Here is a 24,667-nt window from a genome sequence, read left to right as displayed (position 1 = left end):
CCCATTCTTTCTCTTCTATTCTCCTTTGAAGTTTCCAGTAAAAATGTCCATGTATGGCAACTTAGAATGCAAGCAGCATGTTCCAACATAGCTCATATCTTGTACCTGAATAACTATGTTAAAATACTGTGTCTAATAATAATCAATTAGAGGCAAGTTGCTACCAAACTTACTTGTGTTTCTAATAAATTCTTTGGTTGTGCTTTGTCTCTGTGCCCTGGTATGTAGAGAATACCAAGTAATTAATACTTGTGATCAGTTTGTGATAGTATTTATCATAGGAGGTGTGTAACTCATGATCAATATAACTCCTTTCTAAAAAGTTTAATAAATGAAGTTTGACATCATAAGAAATGAAAGAAAACAACACTTACTGAAATTGTGTATGTGTGTGTGTGTGTGTGTTTGAGAGAGAAAGAGAATTCATCTTGACTAAAGGATAATAAAATTATATGTGAATACATGGGTCGAAATCATTTCAAACCTAATAATATAAAACTATTATGCTGTTTTCAACTCAACAAATTTTTTTATTGTTTCAAGTTTAGCATTCAGTTTTGCACACTCTCTGAGAGAAAAGTTTTCTTCACAGAACAGCAAACAACCACAAAAACTTTTAGATCCTGAACCAATGCAGCAATAACAAGCAGACCTGTTTGTATGATAAATTTTTTCCATTCTTTTCTAGTAGCATGTTATTAGGAAACTGCAAAACTACAAGTGGAAAATTTTCCAACAGCCAGATAGAAGAGGCATGTTTCTGAATTTGTGAAGTTTATCAATTCAGGAAAATTCTTATTCTTCTTTCTTTGAATATTGTCTGATAATATTCCATCTCTTCAAAGAAATTTAACAAAATTTATATTAAACAACCCTGGTTTATTTTTCATTTGTGTTCCCTTTTGAAAAAGTTTTCAACAATTTGGTCTATATTTTAGAAGTAGTTATGAACAAAAGTTTTGTAAATATATCAGTCCTGTAGCTATAAATACTGTTGATAAATCAAATTATCAATAATAACAAAAACTAAATTTGTGGAGGGCTGGGGGTGTAGCTCAGTATAACAGTGATTGCCTAGCATGCAAAAGGTTGTGGGTTCAATCCCCAGCAAAATAAGCTGAGGGAAAATGCTGAACAAAAATAGTGTGTGAATGGAAGAAAAGATCAAAGGGAACAGTCTCAATTTTTCATATTGTGACATAGCCTACAGAGAGATTGAGTCAGGACAGATATTACACTATCTCCTAAAGCACCAGTTTAATCATGTACTTGCTAAAAGACACATGGGCTCTTTCCAGTTTGGGGTGCAATCCTTTTTAACCAAGTCCCATGCAGTCCCTGAGACTCTTTCAAAGTGTCTCAGTGGCAGACCCATCTGGTTGCAACTCCCCTACTGCCCCCATGTCTCTGGGCATGAGAGGTGAGCCTCGTGTCCAAAGGGACTGACAAACGGGCTTCCTGAGTCACATCTTGTCCTGCTGGTTTTCCCCTGTGGCCTCAGTGCCTGAAGATGGCAGATAGCGGTGTTAGTGTCAGAAAAGGGAGAGAGCTGGTCCCTGGTTGCCCTTTGTTAGAGGGAGCTCCCTTGGAGATACCAGAGACCTCAGTTCAGCCCACAGGAACATGACCTCATCTGATCTGCCTTCTGTTCTGGTTTGGGGTGGGGAAATGCCAGGCGTGGGTCACCTGCTTATATCATTGGGAGGACGTTTATGCCTTTCTGCTATGTCATTCTTCCAGGCGTAAGGCCCAGAGAGAAACCACTTGTCCTTTCTTACTTGTTTGCAAGATTCTCCTTTAGTCGTCTCTCCTTATTTGAACCAGGAGCAACTGTTAAATACTGTTCGAAATCAAATCAGTTGGATAATTTCCTGCAGAAATATCATGTTACAAAATTCATTGAAGGTGTCAAAGAAAACCTCCTCGGACAGATAAATATTACGCTAATTAAAGCAACATTTAAGATACAGAGGAAAGGGCCAGCGGGAGCAGCTCTCTGCTCGGCGGTCGCGGCGCTCGCAGTCTGGAGGCGCACCGGAGCGTCCAGGGCACCACCCGCGGGAGCCCGCGGCTAACCGGGGCGCGCATCCAGTCGCGGCGCCTTGGGCCAGGCACTTTGCGCCCCGGGGATCTATGGACTTCGCGCCACCGCCGCCGCGCCACCGCTGCTTCGGAGCTTGTGAGGCGCGGACTGGCCGGTGGAGCGGCCAGGGCCCGGCCCGCCTCCCAGCGCCTGCCGCGGCTTCCCCGCAAATGGCAGTAGGAGCCTAGGCGGCCGCCGGCTACACTAAAGGCACTGGAACCCGAGCCTAGCCGAGCCAAGCCCGAGCTGCGCCGCCACCGCTGCCACCGCTGCTCCCGGGCGCCCTCCCAGCGCGCCTGCAGGGATGTGGGGGACAGCGGGCCCAAGCAGCGAGGGGGTGCGCACTGGGGTTGGCGCTGAGGACTGGACCCTCAGCCGCGAGGGCATCTGGGCATGTGATGGGGGTCTTGTATTCCTGTGGCATCGTTGGATCATGCAGTGTCCTCTGGATGATCGTCAATTTCTACTATAGACAGGCTGGATTAATTTTCTTCCTGGATTTGGGACCACTGAATGTGACTAAGTCCCACCTCATGTCTTACTGTAACCATACTAATCCCCCCACCCTGAGGGTAGATTTCTCCAAACAATGAATGTGACCACATACAGAGTGTGGATGAATGTCAGTCATGTCTTTCCAAAAATGGGCCAGTGTTCAAAGAACTACATCTCTTTCTATGCGAGAGAATGGCCAGGGAGAAAATGTCTCACCATGGAAGAATGAAGGTGCTCCAGAGCAATGCTTCTTAGACTCTGATTTACATTTTCATCCCTGTGGTTATTTAGAGGCTGACACTGATTCAGTAGGCTTCGGGTGGGGCCCAATAGTCTGCTTTTCTAACAAGTTCACAGATGATGCCAGGCTGTGATCTATGAAAGGCAAGAGCTTAGGCCCTTTAAGAGGCATCTCCTCTCCCCTCTGTACAGTCAACAAAAGGAAAGCACTTACCACTCAGAGACTTAAAAGACAGGAAACACAGTACGTATTTCTGTAAGACCAGAAACAAAATGAACTAAACAGAGAAAACACATCAATCAAAGCATGACTTTATTATTCACACTGAGATGGAATGGAGTGAAAGACCCCAGACATTCAGTGGATACAAGTGAATCAGCTTTTTTTTTTTTTTTGAACTGGGGATTGAACCCAGGGCTCTTAACCAGTGAGGGACATCCCCAGCACCACCCCCACCTTTTTTTTTTTTTTTTTTTTTTTTTTTTTTTTTTTGAGACAGAGTTTCACTAAGTTGCTGAGGTTGGCCTGGAATTTATGATCCTCCTATTTCACCCTCCCAAACTGCTGGGATTACAGGCATGTGCCACTGTGCCCAGCGCAAATCTACTTTTGAAGGTGTAAGTCTAGGCAATTCATTGTATCCAGTCATATCCTCTCCCCAGACAGTAAAAATTCAACAATTTCTATTAATGAGGATCTACAGTTCTCAAATACTGAATTGCAGAGTTCATCTCTATGTATCTGTTCCCTCCTTCAAATTTTTCTAAGGATTATGGATTTTGGAAAATGATATGTCACTTCTTCAAGGTACATTCCTAATCTACAGAACAACAACAAAATAACCTATTCTAAAAATTTAAGCTAGAAAAATAGATAACATAATTGTATCAAAAAGACAACTCATAAAAAAAAAGACAACTCATTTCAATTAAAAAATACATTTTAGAGTTGGAACATTGCAAGGAGAGAATAAAGAATTATGTGTGTATATGTGTGTTTTTGCTCCACATTAGTAGGTGCTTCCAAGGCACAACTATGCATTTACAGTTGCTGTCAGCATCTCAATTCTGAGACATTTTTCCAGCAGCCAGAGTCTTGCTCAGTGGTCCTATAGGCACTCTGGCAGTCATATGTGATTCATTAATATTGTGATGGACTGGACCAGAGCAGGCCTGACTTTGCTAATCTCTTATCAGTTCTTTTACCAACTATTTCTTTGTTTAAGAGAACATTGCTTGTCTTACCAAATACTTATTGTCCAATTTGCAGAGAACAAAAATAATATTTCAAATAACAAAATGAGATTATGTGTGCAGATCCCTGCATCCCAGTGGGCACTGCTGTGTTTAGTAATAGCTTTTCCTTATGCTATTGCTGCTGCCAAACAGACTGCTTATGTGATCTTTGGCTTTCTTAAAGTCTCTTTGGGGATCAAAAAGTGTTTCTTTTTTCTTAGATGCCAACTTCATCTTGCTTTAAGAATACAATGTTAGTTTAAAGGACTGTTCAATTTAAAGCAAACTTGTGGAGATTCAGTCACCCATTATTGATGCTAAGCAAGTAGGAAAAAAAAAAGTGGACTGATTTTATCCTCCACCTTTACAGGGCTGATGGGGAAAGTGGGCTACATTTTTTTAAAGTATCTTTTAGATATTGAGAGATCTTTATTTTTTTCACTTATTTATATGTGCTGCTGAGGATCGAACCCAGTACCTCGCACATGCTAGGCAAGTGCCTACCACTGAGCCACAACCCCAGCCCAGTGGGCTACATTTTTAAACTGCAGACTGATAAGTTGTTTGAAAGTAGTCTTAACCTACATTATTATTCTGATTTTATCTATAGAAATTTTAAAATATAGGCACTACTAAATGTTTCTTTTCAGTACTTGTGTTCATTGTTCTCTTGAAGTAAATATTAATAATTGTGAATTATTAAATTGTGAGTTTCATGTTTTATATGAAATCATATGATGTGTGTGTTGGTGATGAAGACTTACATCTCAAGCAGAAGCCAGTGATTGATGAAACCAAGTTCAAAATTCAAGCACTGCTCATATATTTACATGTTTGTATTTCTCCTTTTCTTGAACTTTTTGGTTTGTTTAAAATAATATGCTTGACCTCTTATTCTATTTGTTGTTCTTATTTAAAATGTAAATATGATGTCTCAAACTCTTTGTGTAAAGCTAAGTGTGTAGATAAATACAAATACCAATAAATAACTAATGATCATTAAAAAATACAGAAAACAATAATCAGGCTTTTTTAAGTGATTTATACTGAATATTCAAAGGACAGAGAATTTCAGTCTTATTCAAGACTTTCCAAGAGAATTTTAAAAAATGAGGAATGCTAGCAATTACAATAGAGGACTATTGTAACACAAACCCTAAATTTAGGTACATGAAAAAGAAAATCTTCAGATCAAAATTATTTATTGGTATGAACTGAAATATCTTAATAGAATTTTAGACAACCTCAGCCAACAATATATTAAAAAGATAAAATCCACATTAGCTTCCTCCCAGGAATGTAAGGCTGATTCCAGATTAGACAATCTATTCCTGTGATTCAGTACTTTAATGATTAAAAAGGAAAATCACATGATTTTTATACTTCATGTAAAAAAACAACAACTTTTATATAGTAATGGTAGGAACCAGTGTAACAAGATGTTATAGTGGGTATCAGCTTGCACAATCTTCTGCATTCAAAAGGTGGTACTAAGACACAAGTAACTTCTTTGAAGGATACACTCCATGTATATACTACTCTTTATTCTCTTCACCCACAAAGAATTAATTGGTGCTACAAAGTGCAGTCTTCTGTGTGCTTAGAAACAGAAGAAAGATCAAGAGTCATTTCTACCACATATGACTAATCTTGGTACTAATAATTCGGAAATGGAAATTAAGGCTTCATGTGACACTATTTTGTAAACCATAAGTCTAAGAAAAACCATGTACATGCAAATAGTTATGGAAAATGAAGGAATTTAGCAGTATGAAGTAGATGAGAAAATGTACCTTTGCTACCACCTAACAACTGCATTCCTTGGTATGTGTATAGAGACACAACCTACAAATGATCATTCATGGTGACAGACGGAAATGCTCTCAGGATGCGGTAACAGAAGAAACTGCTAAAAAATCCATACATCTTCACTCCAAGAAATGCTGTGAGCAATGAAAATTAGTGCCTCATGAATACACATCCATATGAAAAAAAGAAAAATATATGAAAAAGAAACCATTCAAAACCTGAAAATATACATTGACCTGGGGGTGGAGATAATAAGAGTAGAAAAAAAGGTATAAAATGCTATACATATTAGGATACAAATCTACAAATATAAAAATATGTGAAATGATTAGGAAGGTTTACAAATCTACATGTGTGCATTTGCATTTATACCTCTGTGACATCATGCATGAGGTGCAATGAAAACCCTGCAGCCACATTTGGGCTCCCTCCACCCCTGAACACTCTCTGTCTGTGTACAAAGCCATATGTGAAATGCACAAGCATCAATTCAAGATATGGTTACCTCTCGAAAGAAGGGCTTTACCTTCTTAGGAGACAACTAAGGGCAGTATCTTAACAATATTTTATTTTATAAACCGTCAGGCAAAGAAAGGATGTTTATTATTACATTTTGTGTGTATATGTATCTGAAATATCTCATAATTTTGGATTATGAAAGATATCATAATCATCAGCCTAGAGCTGATATTAAATCCACAGTCCTATTTCTAGGAGAAATTATCAGCAGCTTCCTGAACATGCCTCTGGAGATGGTCTTTATACAGACATCCTGGGGTTGCTCCATATTTCACACACTACCTCTGTGTCTAGCTCTACTTAGGTCTTTGTGTCTACCTCTCTACTTCTGTCTATCTATTCCTATCTCTATTTTCCTCCCCCCTCCCTATCTCTAGCTCTATTCCTATCCTTAATCAGTATCCATATTTGTATCTCTCACTCTCTTTATCTTTTACTACTTAAAAAAAGAGAGAGAGATATGTTTTAGACTCTGCTTTAAAAAGAATTAATCACATTCCCCAAGTCACTAGTTCACGTGGACACATTTCATTCTTTTTAACATTCTTATGAACTTTTGTGAATTTCATAGATCATAATTAATCCCCACTACTTCATGACCATCTCATTATTAAAAGTATCTTGCTATTGAACAAAAAGCTTTCTTGCTCTGCATATCTCCTGTGAAATTTTTAAGAAAATTTCAATGAAGCAGAATCACTGTGTCACAGAGATTTTAAAACTTGATAGAAGTTAATGCAATTTTTTTTCTATTTATGTGCTAGTTTATTTATCTTACTATTCAGAAAAAATTTCATGACAGCTGTTATGAATCAATTACAATACCAGCAAAGAACAAAATTTTGCAGAGACCATGTTTTTGCATTTAATTTGAAAAGGTATGTTATCTAATTTTCCTACACCAAGCTATTTCTTTGCAATGTTTGCTTACTGTTGAAGGGAAGATGATTTCCAATACACTTTAAATATCTGATTCATGTCCATCATTGTCGAAAAAGAGAAGGAAGATGAGGAGGCCAAAAGAAGTAGGACAGAAAAACTGCCACATGGATTCAGGTGTCGAGATAACTGTAAAATATATGTTCTTTGGTTAGCAAAGCAAAAAGGGGGAAAGTATTGCTTACATGATGGATACACACTAGCATTCTAAAGCAGGAGACAAGAATGTCAGGAGTGTATTCTTCCCCCACTGCCAGATGGAAGGGCTATTATTATAAATGAAAGGCAGCAGTAGTGGATGCCAGGCATTTTTGTTGTATGCCAGATTCCAAAGCCCAGATGTAAGCAGGTTAATCCTGGGACAGGACAGACTTCATCTCCTGCAGCAGAATAGAACCAATCACAGTTTTCTCAGTGTTTATGATAAGCTGGGCTGTGGAGCCTTCCTTCAGTTCCACTATGACTAGCATCAATGACCCACTGTGCACACAGTTTTAGCTACAAACCTGTGAATATTATCTTGGCCAGAAGGTACTGCACCAAGGTTGGCTACGTTTACAACCTTCTGAAGGACCACGGATCGAGTGAAATTCTGGGGTGCAGCAATAATTACAGCAGAAGTTTCATTCATTCCTGTCAGCATTCCTTGCTCTTTCTTAAAATCTTTTTCTGACATGGCCACAGGTAAAAGCAGTTCTCCAACAGGTGGCTGAATATTAACATCGAAACAATCATCCTTGGTGCACAACTGGAAACTGGCAGTCTGTGTAGAACCACAGAAGTCAATACCCATTGAAATAGTAATGGATCCCTTAGGCTCCAGTGAGTCTTTTGGATGAAAAACATGCATTTGCATGCCTATACGAAGTTTTTTTCCCCTACATGGATATTTTCTATCTTTTGAGCAGAAGTATTATTCAGAATTATTTGTACAGAGACCATCTTATTACCAAAAACACAAGGTTGTCTTGGAAAGAAATAATTGGAAGCCAGTCCTTTTCCACTCATTCGATAAAGCAGCACGTGAGTTTTCATTGGTACAAAGACAGGAATACTGACACTGATGACTGATGAAGAAGTTGACAAGTTTAAACCTTCAAGATCAACTATCAAGCTTGGAGAAAGAGCTGGTGTGGGAAGTGCAACTGGAGTGGATACTGGGTTAAAATCATTAGATTCAGAAGTGAAACATCTTTGGAATGATTTCTATCTTGCTTGGGTTTTTTTCCTTTCTCCTTAGTAGCTTTTCTGGATTCAGATGCACTTTCAGATTCTGACTCAGAATCTGAAGAACTTTCTATTGAACTAGATTCAGCATCAGAAGAACCTGAAGTTTCAGATTTTTCATTTTTCTTCTTCCCATCTTCAATATCACTTTTCCCTTTGTTTTTTGAGTTCCTTGTGGCTGTTCTTTTGTTTTCTGCTTTGGACTCATTTCCACTCTCACTCTCTTCCTCACTAGAGGAATCCTCACTGCTGTCTTCACTACTCTCTTCTTCCTCTTCACTTTTGCCTCCTTCTCCACTCTCACTTCCAGATTCGCTCTCACTGTCACTGCTGCTATCAGAAGAGTCTTCCTCTTCCTCAGATTCAGAGTAAAACTTCTTAACAGGATTTTCTTTCTTTGCTTTCCCTGCTGGGGTCTATTCTTTTGCCAACTCTACTTCTACATTTCTAACTGATGGGTCAGGTGCCACCTCTGGCCAATTAGATAATTCCAGGTACCCAGAAGCTTTAATGTTGAGAGTACGAGATAAGGTGCCAAGCTGGAAATGATCCCTATCTTTAAAAGGAGACTCAAGCAGTGGTGCAGTCTTTTTAGCTAGAAATTTTGTTTTTGGCATATTTACTTAAAGCTCCACTCTTCTCATTCAGAACAATAATCTGCCTAATAAATTCTGTATGGTCTCTGATATCGTAGTTTTGATCATACTTGCCGAGATTTAATATGTACTGTGTAAGCAATTTTTGTCTGTTTGGAGTTGGTTAAATACAGTTTTGCTCCAAGATTTAAAATTGGCAGTTTTACCAGATCATCTTCACTTGTAAAGGTTTTAGCCATCTTCCTCAAAACATCAGGAGCAATTTTAGGAACTCGCTCACAGTTTTCTCCAATTAGCCAAAGAATACTTCCTCTAGCCACAGGAACAGTGATACTGCCCAATAGCTTGGCCATATGTTTAATAATTTCTCGTATGCAGGTTGCATTTGTAGTAATTTCTTTATAACAACTACACTTTCAGCAACAACTATTTCACCCCTGTTGGAGAGCAGACATACCAGGCCATTGAGGCAGATGTCTGTGACATCTGAGATGTTGGTTGCACATCTGCCTATAGTCTGAATAGTAGCTGCTGCAAATTGTTTATCCTGGCTTTTCACATAGGTCTGAAATTCTCATAAAAGAGTTGATATGTTGACTTCATTTGCTACGTTTGTCAAAATTTCAAGTTTCAGTGTCTTGATCATAGTTGGATCGGTTGACCTAACATAGAAACTCTTCAGGTAAGGTTCAAACAGGCCCTTTCTTTGAATTGACATAGTTGCTATATATTGTAGGACAATATACTGCACCCCCCTATTGCTTTGAAGTAAGCGCACTAGTGACTTAAAAATAATGCCAGCTTCTGATTTTGATGATATGTGCCAGTACAACTGAGCAACCGCCATAACCACCACTGCATTCCTGCTCTGAAACATTTCTAATTAAGAGTCTATGAGATCCTAGATGGTGGACTAGAGGGAGGCTGCGTTCCTTGTCGCTCTGTAATGCCGGATTCAAGCAGAGGATATCTGTTTCTCCGTGAGGCAATTTTTGCTGCTTATTGATCCCCTGGTGTTTATCCATTTGTCTGCTGTGATGACCTGCAGTCTGCCAGCATATTGACACCTTTTTTGAGAACAGATTGCTCACTGTCAGGCATCTATCATTCGCTATTTGCCTGCCTCTCGCCTGTCCATTGCCTGCCGTACACCTATCCATCACCCAACGCTCGAGATTCACATCCCAATCCTCCGACAACAGTTAGCAAACTGATCGCCAACCACCAGTGGAGCACCAGCTGCCTGCTGCTGCCTGGAAGTTCACTGTTACAGTACCTGCAGGTTTGATTACACATAGCTGCCGCCATTTTGAGACAACAGCCAGGCCCTGTAGGACCCCTTGCCGGACTGACTGAGCCCCGTCTCCAGGATACCTCAGCCTAACTGATCGATCCCTGCCTCTGGGGCCCTCACATTGACTGACTGCTCCCTGCCGCCAGGATTCCTAGACCAACTGACTGCGCCCTATCATGGGTACCCCAGATCGACTGATTGCACGGGGCTTCCAGGACCCCACAACCACACCAAACACACCGGACCTCCAGGACCCCTGCCAGACCAACTGCATCCCATCCCCCGGACCTCCAGCTGACCACATCCACCCCTGAGCTGCAGCTCCCCATTTGCCAACATATTTTGAAGCCAGAGTGGCCATCTTGGATAATCCTGGAAGCCGTAGCTCCGATTTTCGGGTGGGGCAAATCCCATTCTGCGACGCCTGCTGGAGGCTTCAAGCTCGTTGTCAGGTACCTCTCATGCATCAGACTACTGAACACTGGGAGGTTTCATTAGTATATGACTGTTATACAGTAAATTTTCTTTTTTCTCCTTTTTAAAAAATTAAATTTTTATTTCTTTACTTTTCTTGCTCTCTTTGTCTATTGTTTACTGTTCCCTCAGAGTCTCTTTCTCCATTTTTTGCATGTTAACATCCGATTTCTTTTGATTACACTCTCACACTTTCTATTTTCTAGAACTTCTGTATATTCTTTTCTTATCCCATTAACAGCCACATTCTACATCTCTCTGCATCCTCTTTGTCCTCCATTAGAAACTGCAGACCTTATTGCAAACCTGTTTGTTTTACCAAAGATCATATTTGAAATCATTTTGTTTATTATGACAACTTTGTTATTGTCCTCATAGGTGCTTTTAGGTCTAGGATTGCATAGTGTCTGATATGGGCACTGCTAATATTGATTTCCCCTTAAAGAAAGGGTTTTGGAAACCTGTAGGGCCACTATAAGCCTATAGGGGGAAATCTGCAATACCCCAGATCTGCACTGCTGGATGGGAAGATACATGAACAACATGAAAAAACAAGGGAAGAAAATGATCCAAACAAATCTAGATTCTATAGTAATAGAATCCAATGACAGTATGTTAGAAGAAATGTCAGAAAAGGACTTCAGATTATACATGACTAAGATGATTCGTGAAACAAAGGATGAGATTAGGGAGCAAATGCAGGCAATGAATGATAATACCAATAAGCTGAAAGAGCACCTGCAGGAAGCAAAAGATCATTTCAACAAAGAGATAGAGATTCTCAAAAAAAACCCAAACGGAAATCCTTGAAATGAAGGAGACAATAAACCAAATAAAAAACTCAATGGAAAGTATCACCAAAAGACTAGACCACTTGGAAGACAGAACCTCAGACCATGAAGACAAAATATTTAATCTTGAAAGTAAAGTCACCCAAACAGAGAAGATGGTAAGAAATCATGAACAGAATCTCCAAGAACTATGGGACATCATGAAAAGACCAAATTTAAGAATTATTGGGATTGAGGAAGGCACAGAGATACAAACCAAAGGAATGAACAACCTATTCAATGAAATAATATCATAAAAATTCTCAAACCTGAAGAATGAAATTGAAAATCAAATACAAGAGGCTTACAGAACACCAAATGCACAGAAACACAACAGATCCACACCAAGGCACACTGTAATGAAAATGCCTAACATTCAAAATAAAGATAGGATTTTGAAGGCTGCGAGAGAAAGGCATCAGATTTCATATAGGTGGAGACCAATAAGGATAGCAGCCGACTTCTCAACCCAGACTGTAAAAGCTAGAAGTGTCTGGAACAACATATTAAATCTCTGAAAGAACATGGTTGCCAACCAAGAATCCTATACCCAGCAAAACTAACCTTCAGATTTGAAGATGAAATCAAATCCTTCTATGATAAACATAGGTTAAAAGAATTTACAAATAGAAAGCCTGCACTACAGAATGTTCTCAACAAAATATTCCATGAGGAGGAAATGAAAAACAACAATGTAGGTCAGCAAAGGTAGGAACTACCTTAGAGAAAAACCACTCAAAGGAGAAACCAAGCCAACTTAAAAACCAAAAATAAGCCAAATGACTGGGAATACAAATCATATCTCAATAATAATGTTAATGGCCTAAACTCATCAATCAAAGACATAGACTGGCAGAATGGATTAAAAAGAAAGACCCAACAATATGCTGCCTGCAAGAGACTCATCTCATAGAAAAAGACATTGACAGACTAAAGGTGAAAAGATGGATAAAAACCTACCATGCAGGTGAACTCAGTAAAAAAGCGGTGGTTTCCATCCTTATATCAGATAAAGTGAACTTCAAGCCAAAGTTAGTCAGAAGGGATAAAGAAGGATATTTCATACTGCTTAAGGGAACCATAAATCAATTAGACATAATGATAGTAAATATATATGCCCCAAACAATGGTGTATCCCTGTACATCAAACAAATCCTTCTCAATTTCAGAATCACATAGACCACAACACAATAATTCTGGGTGACATTAACGCACCACTGTCACCACTAGAGAGATCTTCCAAACAAAATCCAACCAAAGAAACCATAGAACTCAATAACACAATCAACAGCCTACACATAATAGACATATGTAGAGTATTCCATCCATCAACGAGCAGATTGACTTTCTTCTCAGCATCACATGGAACCTTCTCGAAAATAGACCATATGTTATGCCACAAAGCAGCCCTTAGGAAATGCAAAAAAATAGAGATACTGCCTTGTGTTCTATCAGATCATAATGGACTGAGAGTAGAAATCAATGACAAAATAAAAAAGGAAAATTACTCCAACACCTGGAGACTAAATAATATGCTATTGAATGAAACATGGATAACAAAAAACATCAGGGAGGAGATTAAAAAATTCTTAGAGGTCAATGAGAACAATGATACAACATATCAAATTCTCTGGGACACTATGAAAATGGTACTAAAAGGAAAAATCATTGCATGGAGCACATTCCAGAAAAGAATGAAAAGTCAACAATTAAATGACCTAACATTACATCTCAAAGCCCTAGAAAAAGAAGAACAGAATAACAGCAAAAGGAGTAGAAGACAGGAAATAATTAAAATCACAGCTGAAATCAATGAAATTGAAACAAAAGAAACAATTCAAAAAATTGACAAAACAAAAAGTTGGTTCTTTGAGAAAGTAAACAAAATAGATAAACCCTTAGCCACACTACCAAAGAGAAGGAGAAAGAAGACTCAAATTACTAAAATACATGATGCAAAAGGAAAAACAGACACCACTGAGATACAAAAGATAATGAGAATCTACTTTGAAAATATGTATTCCAACAAAATAGAAACTACCGAAGACATTGACAAATTTCTAGAGAAATATGGTCCTCCCAAACCGAACCAGGAAGATATACATGATTTAAACAGATCAATATCAAGCAATGAAATAGAAGAAGCCATTAAAAATCTACCATGCAAGAAAAGCCCAGGACCAGATGGATTCTCAGCCAAGTTCTACAAGACCTTCAAAGAAGAACTAATTCTAATACTTCTCAAAGTATTCCAGGAAATAGAAAAGGAGGGTACCCTACCAAACTCATTCTATGAAGCTAATATCACCCTCATACCCAAAGCAGGAAAAGACACATCAAGGAAAGAAAATTTTAGACCAATATCCTTGATGAATATAGATGAAAAGATCCTTAACAAAATATTGGCAAACCGTATCCAAAAACATATTAAGAAAATTGTGCACCATGATCAAGTGGGGTTCATCCATGGAATGCAAGGATGGTTCAACTTTCATAAATCAATATACTTAATCCATCATGTCAATAGACTTAAGGATAAGAATCATATGGTTATTTCAATTGATGCAGAAAAAGTGTTTGACAAAATACAACACCCCTTCATGCTCAAAACACTAGAAAAAATAGGGATAGTAAGAACATACTACTATCATACTACTATCAACATTTTAAAAGCTATTTATGCTAAGCCCATGGCCAACATCATTCTTTTTTTTTTTTTTTTTTTTTTATTGTAAACAAATGGGATACATGTTGTTTCTCTGTTTGTACATGGCGTAAAGGCATACCATTTGTGTAATCATAAATTTACATAGAGCAATGTTGTTTGATCCATTCTGTTATTTTTCCCTTCCCCCCACCCCTCCCACCCCTCTTTACCCTCTATACAGTAGTTCCTTCCTCCATACTTGCCCCCCTCCCTAACCCTAACTCTAACCCTTCTCTCCCCCCCATTATGTGTCAACCTCCACTTATTAGCGATATCATTCGTCCTTTGGCTTTTTGAGCTTGGCTTATCTCACTTAGCATGATATTCTCCAATTTCATCCATTTGCCTGCAAATGTCATAATTTTATCATTCTTTATGGCTGAGTAATATTCCATAGTATATATATACCACAGTTTCTTTATCCACTCATCAATTGAAGGGCATCTAGGTTGGTTCCACAGTCTGGCTATTGTGAATTGAGCAGCTATGAACATTGATGTGGCTGTATTTCTGTAGTATGCAGATTTTAAGTCCTTTGGGTATAGGCCAAGGAGTGGGATAGCTGGGTCAAATGGTGGTTCCATTCCAAGTTTTCTAAGGAATCTCCACACTGCTTTCCATAGTGGCTGCACTAATTTGCAGCCCCACCAGCAGTGTATGAGTGTACCTTTCTCCCCACATCCTCGCCAACACTTGTTGTTGCTCGTATTCTTGATAATTGCCATTCTAATTGGGGTGAGATGGAATCTTAGGGTGGTTTTGATTTGCATTTCTCTTATTACTAGAGATGTTGAACATTTTTCCATATGTTTGTTGATTGCTTGTAGATCTTCTTCTGTGAAGTGTCTATTCATTTCCTTAGCCCATTTGTTGACTGGACTATTTGAATTCTTGGAGTAGAGTTTTTTGAGTTCTTTATAGATTCTGGAGATTAGTGCTCTATCTGAAGTATGATTGCCAAAGATATTCTCCCACTCTGTAGGCTCTTTCTTCGCATTGCTGATAGTTTCCTTTGCTGAGAGAAAGCTTTTTAGTTTGAATCTATCCCAGTGGTTGATTCTAGCTTTTATTTCTTGTGCTATGGGAGTCCTGTTAAGGAAGTCTGGTCCTAGACCAACAAGGTGAAGATTTGGACCTACTTTTTCTTCTATAATCTGCAGGGTCTCTGGTCTGATTTCGAGGTCCTTAATCCATTTTGAGTTTAGTTTCGTGCATGGTGAGAGATATGGGTTTAGTTTCATTCTGTTGCATATGGATTTCCAGCACCATTTGTTGAAGAGGCTATCTTTTCTCCATTGCATATTTTTGGCCCCTTTGTCTAGTATGAGAAAATTGTATTTATTTGGATTTGTGTCCGTGTCCTCTATTCTGTACCATTGATCTACCTTTCTATTTTGGTACCAATACCATGCCGTTTTTGTTACTATTGCTTTGTAGTAGAGTTGAAGATCTGGTATTGCAATACCCCCTGTTTCACTCTTCCTGCTAAGGATTGCTTTAGCTATTCTGGGTTTCTTATTCTTCCAGATGAATTTCATAATTGCTTGCTCTATTTCTGTAAGGTACACAATTGGGATTTTAATTGGAATTGCATTGAATTTGTATAGCACTTTAGGTAGTATGGCCATTTTGACAATATTAATTCTTCCTATCCAAGAACATGGAAGATCTTTCCATCTTCTAAGGTGTTCTTTAATTTCTTTCTTTAGTGTTGTATAGTTCTCATTGTAGAGGTCTTTCACCTCTTTTGTGAGATTGATTCCCAAGTATTTTATTTTTTTCGAGGCTATTGTGAATGGGGTAGTTTTCCTAATTTCTCTTTCTGAAGATTCATCACTTATGTATAAAAATGCGTTGGATTTATGGGCATTGATCTTGTAACCTGCTACTTTACTGAAATCACTTATGAGTTCTAAGAGTTTTCTGGTGGAATTTCCAGGTTCCTCTAAATATGTAATCATGTCATCAGCGAACAGGGATAGTTTGAGTTCTTCTTTTCCAATTCGTATCCCTTTAATTTCTTTGGTTTGTCTAATTGCTCTGGCCAGAGTCTCAAGAACGATGTTGAATAGAAGTGGTGAAAGAGGGCATCCCTGCCTTGTTCCAGTTTTTAGGGGGAATGCTTTCAGTTTTTCACCATTTAGAATGATATTAGCCATGGGCTTAGCATAAATGGCCTTTACAATGTTAAGGAATGTTCCCACTATCCCTATTTTTTCTAGTGTTTTGAGCATGAAGGGGTGCTGTATTTTATCAAATGCTTTTTCTGCATCTATTGAAATAATCATGTGATTCTTGACTTTAAGTCTATTAATATGGTGAATTACGTTTATTGATTTCCTGATGTTGAACCAACCTTGCATCCCTGGGATGAAACCCACTTGGTCATGGTGCACTATCTTTTTAATATGTTTTTGTATGCGATTTGCTAAAATTTTGTTGAGAATTTTTGCGTCAATGTTCATTAAGGATATTGGTCTGAAATTTTCTTTCCTTGATGAGTCTCTGTCTGGTTTAGGTATCAGTGTGATATTGGCTTCATAGAATGAGTTTGGGAGGGTTCCCTCCTCTTCTATTTTATGGAATACTTTGAGAAGTATTGGAATGAGCTCTTCCTTAAAGGTTTTGTAGAACTCGGCTGAGAACCCATCTGGTCCCGGACTTTTCTTTGTTGGTAGGCTTTTGATGACTTCTTCTATTTCAGTACTTGACATTGGTCTATTTAAATTGTTTATGTCCTCCTCATTCAGTTTAGGCAATTCATATGTCTCTAGAAACCTGTTGATGTCTTCGAAATTTTCTATTTTGTTGGAGTATAGATTTTCAAAATAGGTTCTAATTATGTTTTGTATTTCCATCCTGTCTGTTGTGATATTTCCTTGTTCATTCCGAATTTTAGTGATTTGGGTTTTCTCTCGTCTTCTCTTTGTTAGTGTGGCTAAAGGTTTATCAATTTTGTTTATTTTTTCGAAGAACCAACTATTTATTTTGTCAATTTTTTGTATTGTTTCTTTTGTTTCAATTTCATTGATTTCAGCTCTGAGTTTAACTATTTCCTGTCTTCTACTACTTTTGGTGCTGTTCTGGTCTTCTTTTTCTAGGGCTTTGAGCTGTAGTGTTAGGTCGTTTATTTGTTGAGTTTTACTTCTGTTATTAAATGCGCTCCATGAAATAAATTTCCCTCTAAGTACTGCTTTCATAGTGTCCCAGAGATTTTGATATGATGTTTCTTTGTTCTCATTTACCTCTAAGAATTTTTTAATTTCCTTCCTAATATCTTCTGTTATCCATTCATCATATAATAGCATATTGTTTAATCTCCAGATGTTGGAATAGTTTCTGTGTTTTACTCTTTCATTTATTTCTAACTTCAATCCATTATGATCTGATAGAATACATGCTAGTGTCTCTATCTTCTTGTATTTGCTAACATTAGCTTTGTGGCATAATATATGGTCTATTTTAGAGAAGGATCCATGTGCTGCTGAGAAGAAAGTGTATTCACTCTTGGTTGGATGGAATATTCTATAAATGTCCGTTAAGTCTAAATTATTGATTGTGTTGTTGAGATCTATGGTTTCTTTGTTCAATTTTTGTCTGGAAGATCTGTTCAGTGGTGAGAGCGGCGTGTTAAAATCACCTAGTATTATTGTGTTGTGGTCTATTTGGTTTCTGAAATTGAGAAGGATTTGTTTGACATACATAGATGAGCCACTGTTTGGGGCATAGATGTTTATGATTGTTATATCTTGCTGATTTATGCTTCCCTTAAGCAGTATGAAATGACCTTCTTTATCCCTTCTGACTAACTTTGGCTTGAAGTCCACATTATCGGAAATGAGGATGGATACTCCAGCTTTTTTGCTGAGTCCATGTGCATGGTATGTTTTTCCCCATCCTTTCACCTTTAGTGTATGGGTATCTTTTTCTATGAGGTGAGTCTCTTGCAGGCAACATATTGTTGGATCTTTCTTTTTAATCCAGTCTGCCAGTCTATGTCTTTTGATTGATGAATTCAGGCCATTAACATTCAGGGTTATTATAGAGAAAAGATTTGGTTTCCCGGTCATTTGGTTCATTTTTAAAATTTTGTTTATTTATTTGTTTGACACAACTTGTTTCCTCCTTTATTTGACAATTCCTTTAGGATAATTCCTCCCTTTGCTGATTTGCTTCTTTGTTTTTCATCTCTTCCTCATGGAATATTTTGTTGAGAATGTTCTGTAATGCTGGCTTTCTTTTTGTAAATTCTTTTAGCTTTTGTTTATCATGGAAGGATTTTATTTCATCGTCAAATTTGAAGGTAAGTTTTGCTGGGTATAAGATTCTTGGTTGGCATCCATTTTCTTTCAGGGCTTGAAAAATGTTGTTCCAGGACCTTCTAGCCTTTAGGGTCTGGATTGAAAAATCTGCTGATATGCGTATTGGTTTCCCCCTGAATGTAATTTGGTTCTTTTCTCTCACAGCCTTTAAACTTCTGTCTTTATTTTGTATGTTAGGTATTTTCATTATAATGTGCCTTGGTGTGGGTCTGTTGTAATTTTGTGTATTTGGAGTCCTGTAAGCCTCTTGAACTTGATTTTCCATTTCATTCTTCAGATTTGGGAAATTTTCTGATATTATTTCATTGAATAGGTTGTTCATTCCTTTGGCTTGTTTCTCTAGGCCTTCCTCAATCCCAATAATTCTTAAATTTGGCCTTTTCATGATATCCCATAGTTCTTGTAGATTCTGTTCATGATTTCTTACCATCTTCTCTGTTTGTTCAGCTTTGTTTTCAAGGTTAAATATTTTGTCTTCAATGTCTGAGGTTCTGTCTTCCAGGTGTTCTATCCTATTGGATATGCTTTCTATGGAGTTCTTAATTTGGTTTATTGTTTCCTTCATGTCAAGGATTTCTGTTTGGTTTTTTTTCAATATCTCTAACTCTTTATTGAAATGATCTTTTGCTTCCTGTATTTGCTCTTTTAACTGTCGATTGGTGCGATCAATCAATGCTTGCATTTGCTCTTTCATCTCATCATTCAATGCTTGCATTTGCTCTTTCATCTCCTCGTTTGCTTCTCTGATCATTTTAATTATGTACATTCTGAACTCCTTTTCTGTCATTTCTTCTGCCATGCTGTCATTGGGTTTTATTGATGTAACATCTAGATTTGTTTGCAGCATTTTCTTTCCTTGTTTTCTCATGTTGTTCAGATATCAGTGGACCGCTGAGATATTGCAGATTTCCTCTGTTGATTTACAATGTCCCTGAAGATTTCTATATATATCCCCTCTTAGCCTTCAGTAGGCTGAAGTCTTGGAGGAAGTTGATAATGCGGTGCTCCACAAGGAAGCTGCCTCTCTAGGAGTGGTGGCCTTCAGGTGGTGTATATTCCCTGCTAGTGGGCAGAGGTGCCTCCACTTGTTGACCAATGGTCATCCAAAGGGGACCTAGGCTGTGGGCTGAGGCAAGGCCTGTTTGGGCCTGTGTCTCTGGTTTTACCGTCCTTGTGGGGAAACCTCACCAGGCAGGGAAGACTCACCCAGTGGGGAGGTCTCGCTGGTCAGTTTCCTCCTAGAGGTTCCCCTCAATTTACAGCTACTGCCTGGGCTGGGCTGCCTTCCTCTGCAAAGTTTCCAGGGGTCCGGCCCTACCTCCTGGGCCTGGGAGCCTCACCCTTCGCAGATGAATCTCCTTAGGCTGCCCCTCCTCAGAGAATTTGCCCATAGGCCTGGAACCTTTGCTCCGCCCTAAGCCTGTCTCTGTGCGGCTCTTCCACCCAGAAGCCTCCTAGATCCTGGAACCCTGTTCTGCACCTAATCGCCTGGCTGCGTGGCCCCTCCTCTGAGCAGCCACCTGTGGCCCCGAACAATCGCTCTGAGTCCCAGAGACCCACCACAGGCCTCTTCCTCCAGACAGCCGCCCAGTATGCCGGTGCGGTCACTAGGAGTCCAAGAAACTCACTTCGTGCCTCCTCCTCCCACCAACCACCCGTAGCCCGGGGCAATCAATCACTCCGAGTCAATGTGACCCTCCCCGTTCCTCCTCCTTCTCCAGATAACCCCCCGGGTGTTCAGGAGCAGTCCCTCTGAGTGGCTCTGAATCCACGTGACCCGCTGCACGGGTCCTCTGGGCACCGCCGGGAGCTCTGGTGCGGCCCCTCAAGACCAAGCGTCCCACCACGCTTCTCCTCCAGGCAGCCCCCCTGTGTTCAGGAGCTGTCACTTTAATACCAAACAACTCACCACTCGCCTTCTCCTCTGAGCAGCCGCCTGGAGCGCTAATGCAGTCACTGCGAGTCCAAAGGACCCGCCGCGCTCCTTCTCCTCCTTCTCCTACTCCTCCGGGCAGGCCCCGGGGTTCAGAAGTGGTCAGAGTCCAAACAGCTCGCCACGCAGCCCCTTCTCTGGCAACCGCCTGTAGCTCCCGTGTAGTCACCCGAATCCAAGCGGCCGCTCCTCTTCCTCCTCGTCCTCAGGGCAGGCCCCGGTGTTCAAAAGCGTCGTTCTGATTCCAAACAGCTCGCCGCGCAGCTTCTCCTCTGGCAACCGCCTGCAGCTCTGGTGCAGTCTCTCCGAATCCAAGTGGCCACGCTCCTCTCCTCCTCCTCAGGGCAGGCCCCGGTGTCCTGAGTCCACACAGTTCTCCCCGCCACTCCTCCCCCGGGCAGCCGACGGAGCCCCAGTGGCTGCTCCGAGTCCCAGCGCTGTGCCGAGCGGCCTCCTCTACCCCAACATCATTCTTAATGGAGAAAATCTGAAACCATTTTCTTTAAAAACAGGAACAAGACACGGATGTCCTCTTTCACCACTTCTATTCAACATTGTCCTGGAAACTCCAGCCAGAGCAATTAGGCAGACTAAAGAAATTAAAGGGATATGAATAGGAAAAGAGGATCTTAAGCTGTCACTAAACCTCCTCCAGAAAACTTCTAGACCTCATCAGTGAATTCAGCAAAATAGCAGGCTATAAAATCAACACGCATAAATCTAAAGCACTTTTATATGCAAGCGACGAAACAGCGGAAAGGGAAATGAGGAAAACAACTCCATTTGCAATAGCCTCAAAAAAAAAAAAAATACATGGGAATCAATCTAACCAAAGAGGTAAAAGATCTCTACAATGAAAACTACAAAACATTGAAGAAAGAAATTAAGGAAGACCTTAGAAGATGGAAAGATCTCCCATGTTCTTGGATAGGCAGAATTAATACTGTCAAAATGGCCATACTACAAAAAGTGCTATACGGATTCAATGCAATTCCAATTAAAATCCCAATGACGTACCTCACAGAAATAGAGCAAGAAATCATGAAATTCATCTGGAAGAATAAGAAACCCAGAATAGCTAAAGCAATCCTTAGCACGAAGAATGAAACAGGGGGTATCACAATACCAGAACTTCAAATATACTACAAAGCAATAGTAACAAAAACAGCATGGTATTGACACCAAAATAGACAGGTAGATCAATGGTACAGAATAGAGGACACGGACACAAACCCAAATAAATACAATTTTCTCATACTAGACAAAGGTGCCAAAAATATGCAATGGAGAAAAGACAGCCTCTTCAACAAATGGTGCTGGGAAAACTGGAAATCCATATGCAACGGAATGAAACTAAACCCCTATCTCTCACCCTGCAAAAAAATCAACTCAGAATGGATCAAGGACCTTGAGATCAGACCAGAGACCCTGCATCTTGTATAAGAAATAGTAGGTCCAAATCTTCACCTTGTTGGCTTAGGATCAGACTTCCTTAACAGGACTCCCATAGCACAAGAAATAAAAGCAAGAATCAGTAACTGGGATAGATTCAAACTAATCAGCTTTCTCTCAGCAAAGAAAACTATCAGCAATGCAAACAGAGAGCCTACAGAGTGGGAGAATATCTTTGCCATCCATACTTCAGCTAGAGCACTAATTTCCAGAATATATAAAGAACTCAAAAAACTTTACACCAAGAATACAAATAACCCATTCAACAAATGGGCTAAGGATATGAACAGACACTTCACAGAAGAAGATCTACAAGCGATCAACAAACATATGAAAAAATGTTCACCATCTTTAGTAATAAGAGAAATGCAAATCAAACTACACTAAGATTCCATCTCACCCCAATTAGAATGGCAATTATCAAGAATACAAGAACAATAGGTGTTGGAGAGGATGTGAGGAAAAACATACACTCATACATTGCCGGTGGGCCTGAAAATTAGTGCAGCCACTCTGGAAAGCAGTGTGGAGATTCCTTAGAAACTTGGAATGGACCTACCATTTGATCCAGCTATTCCACTCCTCAGTGTATACCCAAAGGACTTAAAATCAGCATACTACAGAGATACAGCCACATCAATGTTCATAGCTGCCTAATTCACAATAGCCAGACTGTGTAGTCAACTTAGATGCCCTTCAATTGATGAATGGATAAGGAAACTGTGGTATATATATGCAATGGAATATTACTCAGCTATAAAGAATAATAAAATTATGGCATTCGCAGGCAAATGGATGAAATTGGAGAATATCATGTTAAGTGAGATAAGCCAATCTCAAAAATCCAAAATACAAATGATGTCACTTATAAGCGGATGATGAAATGTAATGGGGGGTGGGAGGGGATCAAAAATGGAGGAAGGAGGGACTGTATAGAGGGAAAAGAGAGGTGGGTTTGGTGGGGGGGGGAGGAAAAAATAACGAAATGAACCAAACATCATTACTCTATGTAAATGTATGAATATGCAAATGGTATGCTGTTATTCCATGTACAAACAGAAACAACATGTATCCCATTTGTTTACAATAAAAATAAATAAATAAATAAATAAATAAAAATAAAACAAAACAAAAAGAGTCTATGGTCTGGATCCATAGTATATGGCTTCTTTCTGTCCCTGTCTTCAGTCTTTTCCTTCTGTTCATCATCAGATTCATAAAAATTCTTTTCATTGTCTTCTAGACCATCATCCTCTTTCCAAGGACTGACAAACTATGTACAAGCATATTGAGTTAGCATGTGGATTATGACCACCTGCCTCCACTCTTCTACATCAACTAATAAGTTACAGAGCTTTTGGTAATTCTTTTGAATCAGATCTATTCTTTGGGCATACTTCTTCAAAAGCAGTATCACAATACTGCCAGCTACCAATGTGCTTTTATCTTTCAAAAGTTTTTCAATTACTTCAATTAACATTTCCTTTTGCACTGGATCAAGACTGTACAGTTTCTGTATTTCATGGGCTGCATTCTTCCTAACATGGTGATAAGTCAACAGAAGCTTTCTTAATTGGGAGCATCAGGATAGGAACAATAATAGGCACTCTAATACTTGACAGAACTCTTAAAGCGCTTGTACAGATTAGTTGATTTGGGTCCTTCAGAGCTCGCTGAAAAGTGCTTATAGACAAGTGTGCCAGATCCTGCTGCTCTTCAGCATATTGGACTAGGTAAACATACATCAACTTCTTGATCTCAGTATTTTTACTGGCCACATTCTTCACAACAGCAGGGAAGAGTTCAGATGCATTTTTCCCTTTTGCAATCATCCCAACAATCCCTTTCATAGCATCCAATTTAGCTGAATATTTGTTGCTGTCCAACATTTGTTTTATATCTTCATTCTTCTTCAAATTGCTGCTAAAGAGGTCAAAGTCACCTGAGGGGGAAATGGTCAAGGTTGCCTACTGACCCAACTCTGCCGTTTCTCCTCCTCCCGACTGCTCAGTGTACACAAAACTGTTGCTGGACATTGCCCTGTTGCTGGACACTGCCACCGTGCAGGCAAGGGTTGGGTTGGTCCTGAGGGTTTCTAATGCAAATATTATAAAAAATTTTAAAATATTATTAATGTGAGGGATAAAATTTGTTATCATATCATTGTGAAATTTAGACTTTTTAGTGGAGGTGTATTTTTACGTAAATTTTATTCTTTTATAAAATTCATCCATGAAACTGTCTGGCCTCATGTTAGGGGGAAAATCTTAAATTTCTTCAGTTTTTCTTCACCATTAATGTCCCACTTACATTTTATCTCTTTCTTTGCTGGGATATTTTTGAATATTCAAAGCTCTCTAAAGTGACATAAAGGGTTTCACATTCATTTGCACACTGCAATGCATATAATAATTTGGCTTCCCCCAGTACCATTTGTATTTCTCTCTCACTTCCTATCCTGCCTTGGGTAATTCATCAAGGGACTCTTTTTCTTATGTTAACTATAGCTTA

The 24,667-nt window shown here is 39.2% G+C and overlaps 1 pseudogene across 1 annotated transcript; it reads right to left on the bottom strand.

The window, feature by feature from the left end:
• Positions 1-7,455: 7,455 nt before the first annotated feature.
• On the bottom strand, positions 7,456-24,192 carry LOC306652376 (AP-3 complex subunit beta-1-like; annotated as a pseudogene). Its single transcript has 2 exons — positions 23,282-24,192; positions 7,456-10,023 (listed from the first exon to the last, which is right to left on the bottom strand). The product of its transcript is annotated as an AP-3 complex subunit beta-1-like (transcript).
• Positions 24,193-24,667: the final 475 nt, after the last annotated feature.

Source organism: Sciurus vulgaris (assembly GCF_902686455.1).
Source record: "Sciurus vulgaris genome assembly, contig: HiC_scaffold_181_arrow_ctg1, whole genome shotgun sequence".
NCBI classification, from domain to species: Eukaryota; Metazoa; Chordata; class Mammalia; order Rodentia; family Sciuridae; genus Sciurus; species Sciurus vulgaris.
Note: the sequence above shows the minus strand (reverse complement) of the source record. Positions and strands in the feature narration are given on the sequence as shown.